The sequence below is a fragment of the Crocodylus siamensis genome, chromosome 6, assembly GCF_052110815.1.
Source record: "Crocodylus siamensis isolate JL-2025a chromosome 6, ASM5211081v1, whole genome shotgun sequence".
Lineage (NCBI taxonomy): Eukaryota > Metazoa > Chordata > Crocodylia > Crocodylidae > Crocodylus > Crocodylus siamensis.
In genome coordinates this window covers 87,809,599-87,826,724 of record NC_143400.1, presented here as the reverse complement: position 1 = coordinate 87,826,724, position 17,126 = coordinate 87,809,599, and the positions used below count along the sequence as shown (strand labels likewise).

At 47.8% G+C, this 17,126-nt stretch overlaps 1 long non-coding RNA gene across 3 annotated transcripts in view; it reads left to right on the top strand.

The window, feature by feature from the left end:
- Window positions 1-15,100: 15,100 nt before the first annotated feature.
- LOC149863119 (uncharacterized) overlaps window positions 15,101-17,126 on the top strand; it is a 104,356-nt gene continuing 102,330 nt past the window's right edge. For all 3 annotated transcript variants that reach the window (XR_016443243.1, XR_016443241.1, XR_016443242.1), the window contains exon 1: window positions 15,101-16,130. This is a non-coding gene — a long non-coding RNA (uncharacterized LOC149863119). The remainder of the gene's footprint in view (window positions 16,131-17,126) is intronic.

Below are 17,126 nucleotides of genomic sequence, written 5' to 3'. Positions count from 1 at the left end.
GAAGATCCATCTGGGGAACTGAGTTATAGAGCCAGAGGGTTGGGCAGAGAATGGGGCCAGAAGGCTTGCCAAGCTGGGTGTCTGGGAGATCAACCCGGAGTCAGGTTAGGGAGCCAGAGGATCAGGCCAAACTTGGAGTCCATGGGCAAGCTGGGTCAGGTAGCCAGAGACTCTGTTGGTAGAGGCACAAGCCAAAGGTAAGGCATCCTGGGTACAAGGTTGAGCCTTGTTGGCTAGATGCTTCCTCTTCTGGATCAGGGGGTTTTTTTTATGGGAAGGTTAAAGGGTTATATGACCTTGGCTGGCCACTCCAGCTGCAGGGGGTGGGCAGGTAGCTAGGCCCAGATAGCGAGTTCTGACCACCTGTGTCTCCCCTAATGCTCGGCTGAGGAGGTGGCAGGCTAGGATGAGTGGCTGTGCTGGGCAGGCTGAGGCCCCAGGTTCATGGCCTCGCAGGTATCTTGTGAAATTGTCTTACCCCTCCGCTTCCCACCCCCCCACCCTGTGACATTTACTTAAGCGTATAACTTTCAGTTTAATGTAGCTACATAAATCTTGAAGATATATGTATATAAAAATGCAGGAATAATCACTCCTCCCTACCTTTCCTTTTTAACTTGTAGTACAGTACCAATTCTGCTACTGAAGTTGAGAGCCCCTTTCAATTTGAAGGCTGACAAAGTGTTGTGCCTCAGGACAGGGAAGGCTGTGTCCTAATTTTGGGGACAGTTGAGCAAGGAGCTCCTGGGTTACAACCTCTGGAAAGGAAAGAAGAGCGTGTGCGCAAGTGTGCGTGGATGTGTGTGCGGAAAACCTTTCCTTAAGGCTGATACATCTACAGCTGTGTTTCATAGAAGCAAACCATGAGGCTGAACATGTCCAAATTGTCTTAGTCAATATTTTCACCATGCCCTCCAATTTTGCTTTCCTAACAGTACTCTTCCTTCCATCCCCCAAATTTTGGGGGTCTCTTGATCATGTAATGTCCATGAGCTAAACTAATTATACTGAGCATGTGCAACTGGAATTGTCAGTTTTCATGTGACTTGAAGACATACTAGTCATTGAATCTCACCTATACTTGGCCAGTTTAAATCTGACCTTTTAGATAAAACTTATGTAAAAAAGCACATGCTTCTTAGAGGTGTTATTTCAATTTTTTTTTTTTTATTGAACTGTGATCTGAGTACAGAAGGGAATTCCAAAGCTTTCTCAAGCTATTTTTCATGCATGTGCATGATTTTTGGGAGGTGATTAATGGATGGAGAAAGTAAGGAGAAGTAGGGGAGGGAAGGTCTTGTGCTAAGTGGAGAAAGGGTTATGACTGAGTGGATAATAGGAAGAAAGAGACAGGAGGGGTGAGGAACCTACTCAGGAGAAGGGATGGGGAATAATATGATTGAATTATGGAAATGTAATATTGAAATGGTGAGTAGATAATAGTGGAGGAATCTATAAATCCCACAGTTTCCTCCTGTATGTAAGGATTTGTAAAAAAACAGAACTGTCCCTCTAGAGAGATGTTTATGTTCCTCTTCCCATCCTCACAAGAGCCAGAAGCTGAGGATACCATGCCTCTTTGTTTGGGGAGCTAAGAATTGGCATCATGCTTCTAGGATAAAGACCATGTCTGATTTTCCTGGCAGCAGTGACATATACAAAACATTTCCAAGCATGACTATAATTTTGATTCCCCTATAACAAAGCTTACAGGAAAGGAGAGAGCTCTTGAGAATTACACAAAATATTTATACCACTAGTAGAGTCCCATCTGCTACCTGCAGTTGCTAATTCCAGTTGTGTAGCTGACTACTGGCTTTATGGAAGGGATAGGAGAGCAGGTTCATTCATCAATAATTAGTGTATCATATGTAGGTTAAACTAACCCCCATGTTGGGGTTGAGAGGTAATCTCTGTGCAGAGGGGTCTGGTAATCCTATGCTACAGAGTTTCTGCTGGTCACTTGTAAGGGCTCTGAAGGGTTTTTTCTCCCCTTTATGTTTGTTTTCTAAGCTTCTAAGATTCCCACCCCCCTTTCTTCTGAAGCCTGGGGAAGACTGGGCTACAGGTATAGATGGCTATATCCTGTACAGGCATGATTGTGCAGATAAAAGGGGTGGGGGTGTATCTCTCTATGTCAAGGACTGCTACACGTCCCTGCACATTGACATTGGCACCCAGGAAGGATGACTGGAGTCCCTCTGGGTTAAAATACATGGGGAATGTGGTACAGGGGACATTATGGTAGGAGTCTACTACAGACCTCCTAACCAGAAACAAGAGCTGGACCAGGAATTCACCAGGGAACTGGCTGAGGCGGCACGCTCTCTATGCATGATTGTCATGGGAGACTTTAACTACCCAGACATCTCATGGGAGGAGCACTCGGCCAAATCCAATCGGTTGCAAAGCTTCCTCACATATGTGGATGAGCTCTACCTGACCCACAAAGTCTACGGGCCAATGAGAGGTAAAGCATTGCTGGACCTAGTACTGGTCAGAAGGGGATGATCTAGTCAGTGACCTAAGAATCGATGGACAGCTGGGTGACAGTACTTTCAAGCTGATCTCCTTTACTATCTATCACAAAGCTGGCAAGTCAGTCAGCAATACAGAAGTCCTTGTCTTCAGGAAAGCTGACTCTGACAAGCTCAGGAGGCTCATTGTTGAGCCCCTAAGGGACCACAACTCGACAGGAAGAGAAGTGGTTGCTCCTCAAGGGAGAAATCCTGACAGCACAAGGGATGGCCATCCCATGTTGAAGGAAGGGTAGCAAAAGAGTGAAGCAACCCCCTTGGTTCAGCAGGAAACTTAAAAACCTCCTACACCTCAAAAGAGAGACTTATAAAGAGTGGAAGGCTAGAAGTACCACCAAGGAGGAGTACTCAGCACTCGTCTGTACCTGCAGGGAGCGGATCAGGAAAGCCAAGGCTGCAACCAAGCTCCATCTGGCCACACATCAAGGATAACAAAAAGTCCTTTTTCAGATTATGTAGGGAGTTAGAAGAGAAACAAAGGTAACATTGGACCCCTGCTGAACCAAACAGGACAGCTGATACCCGACACTCAGGAAAAGGCCAATCTGCTCAATGGGTACTTTGTGTCAGTCTTTCATCAGTCCAGTGGGACTGCCCTGCCTAGCAAGACACGGGACAGCCCGGGTGAGGGCATTTTTATACACAGCATTGGCATACAAGGAGTTGGCAGGTGTCATAGCCCAACCATTGGCAAAAATATTCAAAAATTCGTGGTGCTTAGGTGAAGTACCTGAAGACTGGAAGAAGGCCAATGTGGTACCCGTCTCCCAGGAATTACAGGCCAATCAGCTTGACCTCAATCCCTGGTAAGATATTAGAGAAAATTATCAAGGTGACTCTTATAGATAAGCTGGCCGAAGGCAACATCCTGAGGGATAGCCAGCACGGGTTTGTCGTGAGTATGTCTTGCCTGACCAATCTCATCTCCTTCTATGACAAGGTGACATATCACCTGGACAAGGGAGAAAAGAATGATGTCATATATCTGGACTTTAAAAAAGCTTTTGATCTGGTGTCCCATGACCTCCTCATGGAAAAATTGACCAACTGTGGCCTCGGCTTCACCACAGTCCAATAGCTGGGTAATTGGCTCCGAGGTCAGACCCAGAGAGTAGTGGTAGGTGGTAGCAAATAATCATGGTGCTCGGTGACCAGTGCTCCCCCCCCCCAAGGCTCTGTCCTTGGACCGGTTTTCTTTAACACCTTTATCAACAATGTGGATATTGATGTCAGAAGCACACTAGCTAAGTTCGCCGATGACACTAAACTTTGGGGCATAGTGTCCACACCAGAGGACAGGCTAGTGATCTAGGCTGACCTGGATAAACTTAGTAAGTGGGCAGATACAAACCCGATGATGTTCAGTATCAACAAATGTAAGGTACTCCACCTTATGTTTGTAAGGTTTTTTTGGGGAAAAAACCCGCAGCATGCTTATAGGCTCAGCAGTGCTATGCTTGCTAGTACCACAGCTGAAAGAGGCTTGGGGGTCATGATTGACCACAAGATGGACATGAGCCACCAGTTAGATGTCACAGCTGGCAAGCAAGCAATACATTGGCTTGCATCCATAGATGCTTCTCAAGTAAATCTCAGGATGCCATCCTCCCGCTGTACATGGCCTTGGTGAGGCCACAGCTGGAGCAGTGCATCCAATTTTGGGCTCCACAATTCAAGAAGAATATGGAGAAGTTTGAGAGAGTCTAGAGGAGAGCCACACATGATCAGAGGGCAGGAGAATAGGCCTTATGACGAGAGGTTGAGAGTCATGGCACTCTTCAGCCTGGAAAAGCACAGGCTCAGGGGGTACCTGGTGTCTGCTTATAAGTATATCAGGGGTATGCATCAGGATCTGGGAGAACGTCTGTTCACCAGAGCATCCCAAGAAAAAACAAACTCCTCCAAGACCACTTTAGGCTGGCCATAAGGAAAAATTTCTTTACTGTCCAAGCCCCCAAGACCTGGAATACACTTCTTCCAGAAGTGGTGCGGGCCCCTACTCTGGACTCATTCAAGAAGCATTTGGATGCTTATCGTGCTGGGTTTCTTTGACCCCGGCTGATTTTCTGCCCCTGGGACAGAGGGCCAGACTTGATGATCTTCAAGGTCCCTTCCAGCCCTAACGTCTGAAATCTATGATGCGGGCCATGCTGATGGGAGTGTTGACTGGATGTACTGTCAATGCTTAGAAATCTTTCAGGAATCTGGCTAGAAAGTCTTGTTTGTTTTATTTGGTCAACCAATTTGGACACAGGAAGTGATTTTTCCACTAGGCTGGACTGGCAAAGACTGTGATGGCTTTTGCTTTTCCTCTGTAGCATAGGGCACAGTCTTTCTAGCAACTCCTGAATTGACTTTACATCTCTGCTATTGCATGGTCATAGCATTGGCAGGGCCCTGGGCTTCCCTGTTTTCCACCTGTGGCGTGTGTGTAGGGCACTGTTGGTTTTGCAATATGCTTGTGGTGTGAGCAAGTAGAGGACATGATTTTTAGCACTCTGAATAAACTGTTGCCTTCAATACAATGTAAATGTTTAAAGTGACTTTAGAGGCTCATTCCAGTCTTAACTCCTACAAGAAATTTTCCTTTTTATTTAAAAAAGAAATCTAAGTCAGGTAGAGTGGTCGGACCCACTCCAAATGGCACATATCGTAATCCCAGCTTTGCCAAGCTGCTCCAACTAATCCCTCCATCATTCAGCATAGTTGCATCAAGCACAATGAGTGCAGCTGGTGTGCTTGCAGATAATTTGTATTTGCTGTTGCCAGCTCCATGGGTGCAGAGTTGACGGGGTGTGACTGCGTACCTTAACTCTTCATTTCCAGCTTTTGAGTTTTGCTGAACTCTGTGTTCTGGAAGGCTGTTTGATACCACCAGACAGCCATAACACTCTGTTAAGTGAGTTTTTGTCTTGCAATACAGATAGGCTGAATAATACATAGAATGAGTTATGTCCAAACAAGACGGGTAGTGAGCCAAAACGAAAGATCAAGGCAGATGGAAAACCCCAGGCATCTACTCTGTGGTCACACAGAAGTAACTAAATGCCTTAAAGCATGAAAGAGTTTTGTTACCAGTGTTGCTGGTAACACACAACAGCTAAAAGGGCGCGACGGAGGAAAGATTATGCACAATATGATATTCTGAAATGGACCTGGATCCCCAGAAGGGTCTTCCCAGAGGGGCTGATCTAGACTGGCCAACATGGTAATGCCTGAATTGCCTGTTCACACAAAGTAGAAGTTCAAAAACAAACATGATCAAATGGGGCTACATTATGACATGAATATATGTGAGTGAAGTGAAGCGCAGACTATGGAGCACCTGATTATTTGCTGACTCCTTGGTGAGATCTATATGAAGGGGGACGTTACTGCAGCATCAGAGAGACCCATTGCTTGTGCATGATTCTGGAAAAAACATCTAGTTTATGACAGGGACATGAGAAGAAGAAAGACTTTTTGCAAGTGCTGATTAGTTGATAATAACTATGACATAGTGCAGGGGAAAAGGCAGTCTTTTATATAGCTAGGACTTTTGATTATTTTTGAATACTAATCAATATTTATTTTAAATCTTGTCTTTCTGTCATTAATCCTGTCAGCAAAATAATTCACTGGAACATTTGTTGAAAGTGAACATAAATGAAGCACATGTTCATCTAAAAACATAATGGTAGATTTTCAGTGCTATTGGATAATTGTACTTATTGTCTCACTGTTTGTTTGCTCCTTTGTGCTCCCCTATCAGTCTTACCCATTTGTTTCTTGACTTGTACATAATTCATAAAGATTGTAAGATCTCTGTCTTTTTTTCTTTTTTCTTTTTTTTTTGGGGGGGGGGGTTGCATAATGGTTAGCTCAGTATTGTCCTAATACATGTCTACAACTTCTAGATGCTTTAGTAATATTAATAATAGAATTAGCCTAGTATCATTTGGAGACTATTTAGGTTCAGAAATTGAAAAAAGTTGTGACTAAGGCCCCTGGCACATGTCTAGTTAAAGGCACAATGTGATCTGGTCTCTGATCCCAACCATCTGACTGGAGCTGACATTCATCCAATTGTTGGCCTTGGTCCCCAACCTGCTGCATAGTGGGCACATGTACATGTGTGCTTTAATGCGCAGTAGCCTATTTTACTGTGCATTAAAGCATGACATAAAAGAGCATACTATTATGCTAATGGGCAGTAAAATAGGCTACTGCTCATTAAGCATCACTTAAAATATGCACACATTCATTACTGCCCATTAAGGCAGCCCTATATGTATTTGTTTAGTACCTCATATTGGAGGTAGCTAATTTAATGCATATTAAGAAAAGCACCTTAATGCACATGTGGATGTGCCCAATATGTGCAAACCAGCCATAAAAATGTTCTACATACAATGTACACATATGCTTATAATGTAGAACATTTTTATGGCTAGTTTCCCACTTTATGATGCCTTACATTGGTATCAGGTAGCACATGTAGCACCCTTGCCATTTATGCTATGATTAACACAGTAATTGTGGCAGAAAGGTAATGTGTAAAGGGAGCCTTAATCCCAAACCTTGGCAGCTTTCCCATGATTGATGAAGGCCCATACTTGAATATACCAAATATCTGCTAGAAGTTCTTTTCTAAGAACTATAGAAGAAAACCTGGGCAGAGATTCAGTTTGTACAGGGAACAGAAATATTAAATGTACATTAGCATTAAATATACATTAATGTGGTCTTAATATCTAGTTATCTTTGCAGAAGAGAAAAAGTAGGCTAATTATTACCTGGTGCATATCTTTATTGCCTGAGGAGTGCTCTTGGCAGTGCCTAAGTGAAGCACACCATGCTCACTTTGTGTGCCGTTCCCCAACATGAATTGAATGGAGTGGCCTTAACATGGCACAGAGCATATGCTGGAATGCTCACTGGAGAGCAAGTTTATTTGTGTGTCATGTGGTGTGCTAATATGGTGGCATTTAAATTATTTTGTAGACTAGTGCAGTGATTCTCACTTAAACTCAAGACACCTTTCGTGAGACTCAAGGCACCCCTTAGAAAATGCCACTCTTAGTTTTCACCTGCTTTTTGACTGTCATTACAGTAATAGAGCATATCTGTTCCAAAGAACTCAGAAATCCCATAGAGGGTCAGACTGTTGTTAGCACTATGGACTCTGATTTGGAATCCCTGGGTTTATCTTGTGAATTATGTTTGCACACCCAACCCTGCTAAAATTGCATGGTACCTCACAGCAATTTTGAAATGATATCAAGGAACTCCAAGGTGCCACACACCTGGAATAGTGTTTATGGAGGTATTGTGTGTTGTCCCCCACCCCAGGCAATTACACAATTATGCGCCCATGCAGTTTTGTGCATAAAAGGCATGACCACACAAAATTGTATAATTTTGCATAATTTAATCCTGGTGGGCTCTGTCTCTCCATCTCTGTGAGGCTCCTAGCACTCCAGTTGGGAGCCTGTGTAGAGGCAGTGAGAGTGGTGGTGCGTGACTTGATAGCTGGTAAGTGGGGAGGGGAGCTCCTGCCAGCAGGAGGAGGGGGAAGGTCATTGGGTTTGTGGATGGGCATGGGGGTGTGTGGGTGGGTGTGGGGTTTGTGGATAGGTGTGGGCCACATGTTGTGCTGGGTTGACCTACTTCATGCTTCTACATGGTGTTTCCGTTAATCCAACAGGAAGTTGCATGTGGAGGCACAGATCTGCCATTGATGCATGACTCTGTGCCTCCATGTACAGCTTCTTGCTTCTTGCTGGAGTGCTGGAAGCCCCACATGAAGGCATGGAGCCCACTCAACCCAGCTTCCTGGTGCACAGCTCCCGCTCCACACACCATGAGGGCCAACGTGGTCCCCATCTTCAAAAAAGGCAGGAAGGAGGACCCAGGAAACTATAGGCCGGTTAGTCTCACCTCAATCCTAGGCAAGCTGTTCGAGAAAATTATGCTGGCACACATCCAGGAGGGGCCAGCAGGGGACTGCATGCTTAGGGGCAACCAACATGGGTTCATCATTGGCAGGTCCTGTCAGACCAACCTGGTGGCCTTTTACAATCAGATCACCAGATCATTAGATGCAGGGGTAGCAGTGGATATAATCTTCCTGGATTTCTGGAAGGCTTTTGACACTGTCTCTCACCCTGTTCTCATTAAGAAACTGGGGGGCTGTGGTGTCGACACCCACACAGTGAAATGGGTCGCCAACTGGCTGGTGGGCCGCACCCAGAGGGTGGTTGTGGATGGGTCCTTCTCAACCTGGAAGGATGTGGGTAGTGGGGTTCCACAGGGCTTGGTCCTTGGGCCCACACTGTTCAACATCTTCATCAATGATTTGGACGAGGGGGTAAAAAGCACCCTGTTCAAATTTGCTGATGACACTAAGATGTGGGGGGACGTGGGCACATTGGAGGGATGCAACAGGCTACAATCAGACCTAGACAGGTTACAAGGGTGGGCGGATGAGAATAGGATGGGTTTCAACACAGACAAGTGCAAGGTGATACACCTTGGGAGGAACAACCGGCACCATACCTACAGGTTGGGGAACTCCCCTCTTGTCAGCACGGAAGCTGAAAGGGATCTGGGGGTCATCATTGACTCCAAGATGAACATGGGCCAGCAGTGTGGGGAGGCAGTCAGGAAGGCCAACAGCACCTTGGCATGCATCCACAGATGCATCTCGAGAAGGTCCAAGGAGGTGATCCTCCCCCTCTATGCGGCACTGGTCAGGCCGCAGTTGGAGTACTGCGTCCAGTTGTGGATGCCACACTTCAAGACGGAAGTCGACAGCATGGAGAGGGTCCAGAGGAGGGCCACTCATATGATCAGGGGACAGCAGGGCAGGCCCTATGAGGACAGGCTGCGGGACCTGAACCTGTTCAGCCTCCAAAAGAGAAGGCTGAGGGGGGGATCTTGTGGCCTGTTATAAACTAGTCAGGGGGGATCAGCAGGAATTGGGGAAGTCACTGTTTCCCCGAGCACCGCCAGGAGTGACCAGGAATAATGGTCACAAGCTGGCAGAGGGTAGGTTTAGGTTAGACATCAGGAGGCGCTACTTCACGGTCAGGGCGGCTAGGGTCTGGAACCAGCTTCCAAGAGAAGTAGTGCAGGCTCCTACCCTGGGGGTGTTTAAGAGGAGGTTAGATAAACATCTTGCTGGGGTCATTTGACCCCAGTATTCTTTCCTGCCATGGCAGGGGGTCGGACTAGATGATCTGCTCAGGTCCCTTCCGACCCTAGAAACTATGAAACTATTAAACCATCAGGCTAAGCTGGGCGGGCTCTGTGCCTCCATGTGGTGCTTCCATCACTTCAGCAGAAAGCTGCATGTGGAGTTACAGAGCCTGCCCAGCATGAAGGCACATGATTCCATGCCTCCACACATGGCTTCCTGCTGGAGTATTGGAAGTCCCACATGGGGGCATGGAGCTGGCCTGGCCTGATGGCATGCAGCTCCCATCTGCAGTACTATGAGCACCACGTGCTGGCATGGAGCCAGCCTGGTTTGGTTTGAAGGTGTGTGCTGGCAGGCTGCACTGGACTGAGCTGAGCTGGGCTGGGCTGGCTCCATGCCACCATGTGCAGTCCCCAGGACTCAGCCAGAGCTCCATGCCACTGGGGCTCTGCCTGCTGCAGCCATGAACACCCTGAGGGCCCACCACCTGCTGCTACTGCTGAGTCGGTGGCAGTGGGGGCTGTGCACCATGGGTAGGGGGGAAACATATGGTGGGGGGACCCACATCCCCCATTACCCCCCCACACTAGTCCACAAGCCCCACACACACACTCACAACCCTCACACCCCTTCACAACCCCCACACCTTCTCAAGCTTCCCCAAATCTCCCCCACACCCACCTCCAACTATACAAAGCATGTGCATATATTTATTAAAAAAAGGTTCAAATAGCATTTTATTTAGTTTAATATGTAGAAATAAATAAAAAGTAATTAATTTTGCATAATTTTGAATTTTTTGCTCATAATTCTGTGGGGTGAAAGCCTGATGGTTATAAGGTGTTAGGACACAAACATCATATCTTTTTTTTTCTTGTTCCTGGGAATGGCACTTGTATTTTGACTGGCTTCCTTTTGGAAGCATAAACTATGATAAATGGCTGAAATTATTCAAGAAATTAAACTAAGCCCGCTGGGGGATGGGGGGACTACTGCCACTGCTGGCCCGCTGAGCAACCCTTGCAAAGCCAGCAAACCAAGGCACTTAAGGGAGCCCAACCCTGCCCCAGCCCTGGCACAATCTCTGGGCAAGGCAAGAGCCCCTAAGGGGACACTTGCCTGCCTGTACACTAATGCCAGGAGCCTGGGAAACAAGCAGGAGGAGCTCATCCTCCTGCTCAGTGCAAAGAATTATGACATCATTGGGATAACAGAGACCTGGTGGGACTCCACGCATTATTGGACCACGGGTATAGAGGGCTATACCCTGTACAGGAGGGATTGTGTTGACAAAAGGGGCGGGGGTGTAGCTCTCTATGTCAAGGAAAGCTACGTGTCCCTGCAAGCTGATGTTGGCGACCAGCATGGACAGCTAGAGACCCTCTGGGTAAAAATTCGTGGGGAATACGGCACAGGGAACACAATGGTGGGAGTCTACTACAGACCTCCCACTCAAAGTCCTGAGCTTGACCAGGAGCTCGCCCGGGAACTGACTGAGGCTGCTTGCTCCAGGACCTTGGTTGTCATGGGTGACTTCAATTACCCGGACATCTCGTGGGAAGATCACTCAGCAAAATCCGAGCGGTCACAAAGCTTTCTCTCGTGCGTGGATGACCTCTACCTGACTCAAGAAGTCTATGGGCCAACAAGAGGCAAAGCACTGCTTGACCTGGTACTGGCTACGGGGGATGATCTAATCGGCGACCTAGTGATGGGGATCCCCTACCCTCCATCAATGCTGACCTCGTGAAGGAACACCTTGAGAAGCTGGATACCTTCAAGTCAGCCGGCCCTGACAATCTGCACCCCAGGGTACTCAAGGAGCTGGCGAGCGTCATAGCCCAGCCCCTGGCACGGATCTTTGAAAACTCCTGGCGCTCTGGTGTAGTGCCCGAAGACTGGAAGAAGGCCAATGTGGTGCCGATCTTCAAGAAAGGGAGGAAAGTGGATCCGGCCAACTACAGGCCCATTAGCCTGACTTCTATCCTGGGGAAGATCTTAGAAAAGTTTATTAAGGAGGCCATCCTTGATGGGACTGGCCCAGGCTAACATCCTAAGGGACAGCCAGCATGGGTTTGTTGCGGGTAGGTCTTGTTTGACCAATCTCATTTCCTTCTATGACCAGGTGACCTATCACCTGGACGAGGGAGAAGAGATTGATGTCATATATCTTGACTTCAAAAAAGCTTTTGATGTGGTATCCCATGATCACCTCTTGGCCAAACTGCCCAGTTGTGGCCTTGGCTCCACCACGATCCGCTGGCTGGGAAATTGGCTTCGTGGTCAGACCCAGAGGGTTGTAATTGATGGCAGTCACTCATCGTGGTGCCCTGTGACCAGTGGGGCCCCTCAAGGCTCTGTCGTTGGACCCATACTGTTCAACATCTTCATTAATGATGTGGACATTGGAGTCAGGAGTGGACTGGCCAAGTTTGCCGATGACACCAAACTTTGGGGCAAAGCATCCACGCCAGAAGATAGGCGGGTGATCCAGGCTGACCTGGACAAGCTCAGCAAATGGGCAGACAAGAACCTGATGGTGTTTAACACCGAAAAATGCAAGGTTCTCCACCTTGGGAGGAAAAACCTGCAGCACCCTTATAGGCTCGGCAGTGTTACGTTGGATAGCACTACAGAAGAAAGAGACTTGGGGGTCATCATTGACCACAAGATGAACATGAGCCTGCAATGCGATGCTGCAGCTAATAAATCGACAAAAATGCTGGCTTGCATCCATAGATGCTTCTCGAGCCAGTCCCGGGACGTCATTCTCCCCTTGTACTCGGCCTTGGTGAGGCCGTAGCTGGAGTCCTGCATCCAGTTTTGGGCTCCACAATTCAAAAAGGATGTGGAAAAGTTTGAGAGAGTCCAGAGGAGAGCCACACACATGATCATGCTCCTGCAAGACCGTTTCAGGCTGGACATAAGGAAGAATTTCTTTACTGTCCGAGGCCCAGAGGTCTGGAACAGTCTGCCAGCGGAGGTGGTTCAAGCACCTACATTGAACACCTTCAAGAGTAAATTGGATGCTTATCTTGCTGGGATCCTATGACCCCAGCTGACTTCCTGCCCTTTGGGCGGGGGGCTGGACTCGATGATCTCCCGAGGTCCCTTCCAGCCCTGATGTCTATGAAATCTATGAAACTGATTTTCACTTTCTGATAAAAGTTAACTACCTGGACTATTAATGGTCTTAATGGGAATTCTGGAACCAAATTGATTCATACTTTTAACATCTGATCCTTACCTTGTATAAAAAACACAAACTAACACTTGTTTTGGCATTGTTTTTCTATTTCCTGTTTCACAGGTATATTTTTTAATCAAAGTGTATACTGTTATTCCTGTTTGTCTTTAATATCCACAATGTTAAGGCTGCTGTTCTTACACCCATCTTTCTTCTAAACAAACTCAGGAAGGAGGTCAGAATTGTGTCATTTCCCTGCAGGCACACACCCAACCTTAATACTGCTGTTTGCTTTAAAAAAAAAGAAACAAAAAACAAAAAACTTATAAAGTCATCAACATGCAAATTAAAAAAGTAGATGCTTCCCTAGATGTTTTGGCTTATTCCAGCAGATCACTGGAAATAAACCTGCCTGTCAGCTGAGGACAGCTATGAAAGCTAAAATGACCGAAAACAAAGATCTGGGATAGTGGGGTGGAAAAGATTCAAAGATTACTGTACCAGCAACATGGAGGAAAATCCTTTTCAAAGTAAAAAAGTTGAAGAGAAATATTTCATAGTTAATATTTTGAGAGCAGTAGGTTTTAAGGAAGCGAACTGCAAAACTGATGATTTTTTCAAACGATCTTTTAGCAGACATAATTCTGATTCTCTAATTCTTTCTCATGAGTATTTTACGTCTCATTGGAACATCTTCATATACGACTGGTCCCAGGATTTAACTTAAACTGTCCTATGCTGTGAGGGAAAATGCTACCTTCTGTGGAGACCAAGCCATAAACATAGTTTTGAGTCCTGGTATAATATAGCCCACTTCAGCATAGCAGCTGCTTATGCTAAGCACCTGCTTTAGCCCTTTTTATTTCACCCCCAAAGCTGTTCTTTTGCTATAAGAGAATGTTAACAACACCTGTTCATTATTTCATAATAAACTTTTCCCAAACGCCCAGTTACTGTAAGAGATGCTCCAACCTGTCATCGCCATATCAGATGTGGGCGGCAGCAACACCTGCACACTTTTAAAAAACCCAGTGTACTTTTGTTTTTTTTATGTAAGTATTGCACTATCATAAAGAAGTGTCTGACAAAGTTTGTAGCTCTATTATCTTAAAGATATGGTCTCTTTAGTAGGAAGAGTTTGGTGTACTTAGAAATAAACAAATAAATAAATAATACGACGAAATCAAGGAAAAAACCCCACCAAAACCTCCATTGGTAGAAGCTACCTTATAATTAGGCATGGCATAATGGAAGTGGATGTCACTGAGTTGCTTATCATGTTTATAAATGGACAATTCTAGAATAACCTAATGACTTTCAGATTTGACTGTGCTTAAATGTGCATTTTTACATTTATGGTTGTAGGAGAGACCCAGCCAAGCCCCATGCTTGCCAGGGCGATGACAGCTGGTGCACTCCCTAGGCGGTGGATGCTTGCAGAAAAGTGGTGAGCCCCTGAGCCAATAGCATCCACTGCACCACTGTCCCCTGGGCCAGACAGGCAGTCAGCCGCAGTGGGCTCTCCCTAGGTTCAACTCCCAGGCCGGGATGAGAGCTGGAGCCCTGGCTCCAAGTGGATATGGGCTCCACCCTGACAAGAGTGCAGGCAGCTGGCACAGGAAGCAGCTCCTAGGGCCCAGTAGTCACAGGTGCAGGGGCTGATGAGCCCCTCTGGGGCTCTTGGCACCTGGCAGTGGCCGCAGAATACATAAGAGTCAGCAGGGGTCCAGGCTGGCTCAGACCAACCCAGAACTCCCTACTTAAGGTGGCATCAACCACAGAAAAGAAGGAACACCAACATAGGCACTGGTCCATGATATATCCCTCCACCGCAGCCAAAGACCTGGGATCATGGACCAGGATGGCTTCACGCAGCCCTAACTGATACCGAATTAGACTTTTTGGTTGACATGGTTTGCATGCACTTTAACAAACTTTATATGTATTCCAATATTCAAATTCAATCCAAACCTACTTCTATTTCCCATGAATGAAATGGACATAAAATGGAAAGAACTGCCTAAAAACTGGCTAAAATACCTTTCAACCTGCCTGTTCAAGCTGCCCATTTGTTATGTCTTTGAAATTTAGGACTAAATTTATCCTTGTTTCAAATTCTTTCAGAGACCATGGTGATGACCCATGTGAGGGGGCCGGGACCCTGAGGGGCCCGGCCCGAGCGGGGAATCCCGGAGTTCCGCCCCGCTTCCGGGTCCGGGCCCGGAAGCCGGGTGGGGAACTTAAGGTTTCCCGGAACTGGAACCGCGCTGACGCGGGCCCGGCGCGGGGAGATAAAAAGGAACCGCCTACCCTGAGCAAGGGAGGATGGAGGCTCCGGCGGGAGCCTGCCCCGGGAGCTGCGGAGCCGGGAGCAGCGAGGCCGGGAGCGGCGAGGCCGGGAGCTGCGGAGCCGGGAGCGGCGAGGCCAGGAGCGGCGGAGCCGGGAGCGGTGGAGGCAGGTACAGCCGCGCCGCGTGCCACGCGGCGGGAGCCGGCAGCGGCGAGGCCAAGTGCCGGGGAGCCGGCGGTGGCGAAGCCGGGAGCCGGAGGTCCAGAGGCGGCTGGGCCGGGTGCGGTAAAGCCGGGAGCCGGGCGGCAAGGACCAGCGGCAGGGAGGCCGACCGCCGCGAAGCCAGGAGCGGCGCAGCACCAGCCGGCCAGGCCAGAGGCGGCGGAGCCAGGGGGCGCAGCAGGCCCCAAACGGACGGAGGTACAAAAGGGACCGGTGGCCATTGCACCGGAGGAAGCCGGGAAGGGAGGCTGGGTCGGAAGGACCCTCCTCCGGCGGCTGCGGGCCGCTTGGCCGCGGGGAAGACCCGCAGGCCAGGGGGCAGAGTTGTAGTTCCCCCGGGTCGAGAGAGTGAGCCCCTGAGTTAGAGACACCTCAGGACGAGTGGAGCGATCAGCACCAGGGAGACTAGGTGCTGATAGGACTCCTGGGGAGGGCCCAGCGGTGTGGGGTACCCCCCCCACTGCGGAGCTAAGATGAAGACAAGGGAGCCCCAACGGAGGGTCCCCACCCGGAGGACCGGGCGAGGGTGTAGGGGAGGAGGAGCCCTCAGGACCCCTGGACCTTGGAGGTACTGTACCCCACGTGGACCGCCAGCTTCCCGGCAAGGGTGAACCCCATATTTCCATCAAGTCGTGGCAGGCGAGAGCGGCGAAGCGGGACGGTCCAACGCGTACCCCTCCTCTCCAGGGGACATCTGGGGATCGGGGTCCCATGGTAAGTGGCACACCCCCATCCCCTTACAACCCAGTATAAATACTAGGAAATAATGAATTAATATGACTTTTGACTACAGGCATGGTCAGAGGTTTCACAGTTTCGAGGGTCGGAAGGGACCCAAGTAGATCATCTAGTCCGACCCCCTGCCATGGGGTGAAGTAGTACTGGTGACATCAGGCTCCATCCGTTTGGATTGTCAGTGAGTAGTAGGATACCGTTGATGAGAGTATACTACTATTCCTAAATATCCTGTTGTGATAGAGACCACAGGCTTTGATTCTTAGAAACAAGGGCTCTTGGGTTTTATTGTTCCCAAACACTAGACATTAACATCATGCCCCATTCAGGCATAGCACTAGCTAGGTCTATTGGTTGAATATGACACCAGCATAAAGTATGGCTCCTAGCTCAGTGCACAGTATTCAGGGTTACCAGATCTTTTTTATATGTTGTTCAGAACAAGTTATATTTATATTATCTACAGCGGACTTTTCACCAAACACCCAAACATCTTGAGGTGACATCATGCACATCTAGTCTCACCATATAGGGGAACTTGTTTATCAGGTTACTCCGATTTTTGTGTTGCTGTCCTTTACCCATTTTATCCATTGCTTCCCATCCGTTGGCCTTCTGAGGTGTCTAGAAGCTTCTACTGCTAACTTTCCCAGCCCTCTCACTTTGGCCATATGTGGTCTACTTTCCGGTCACCAAGATCTACTGTTCAAGCTGTTACTGAGGCCTAGTGTGGTTCATGTGCTAACAGGTATGATTTCTGTATTCACCGGTCCATGGTTGCACCAGTCCATGCTCCAGCAAGGCCTACATAGTGGTTGGGAAACAAAAAGTAAATGTGTTTCTGCACCCTAGAACCACTTGATATCCCGTCAAGAAATCTTACAGTAAACCTTCGATACTTGGATACTATTGAGGTAATTTGAGGACGAAAATAGAAAATTGATTGTAATAAGATATGACAGACGTGTACATTTT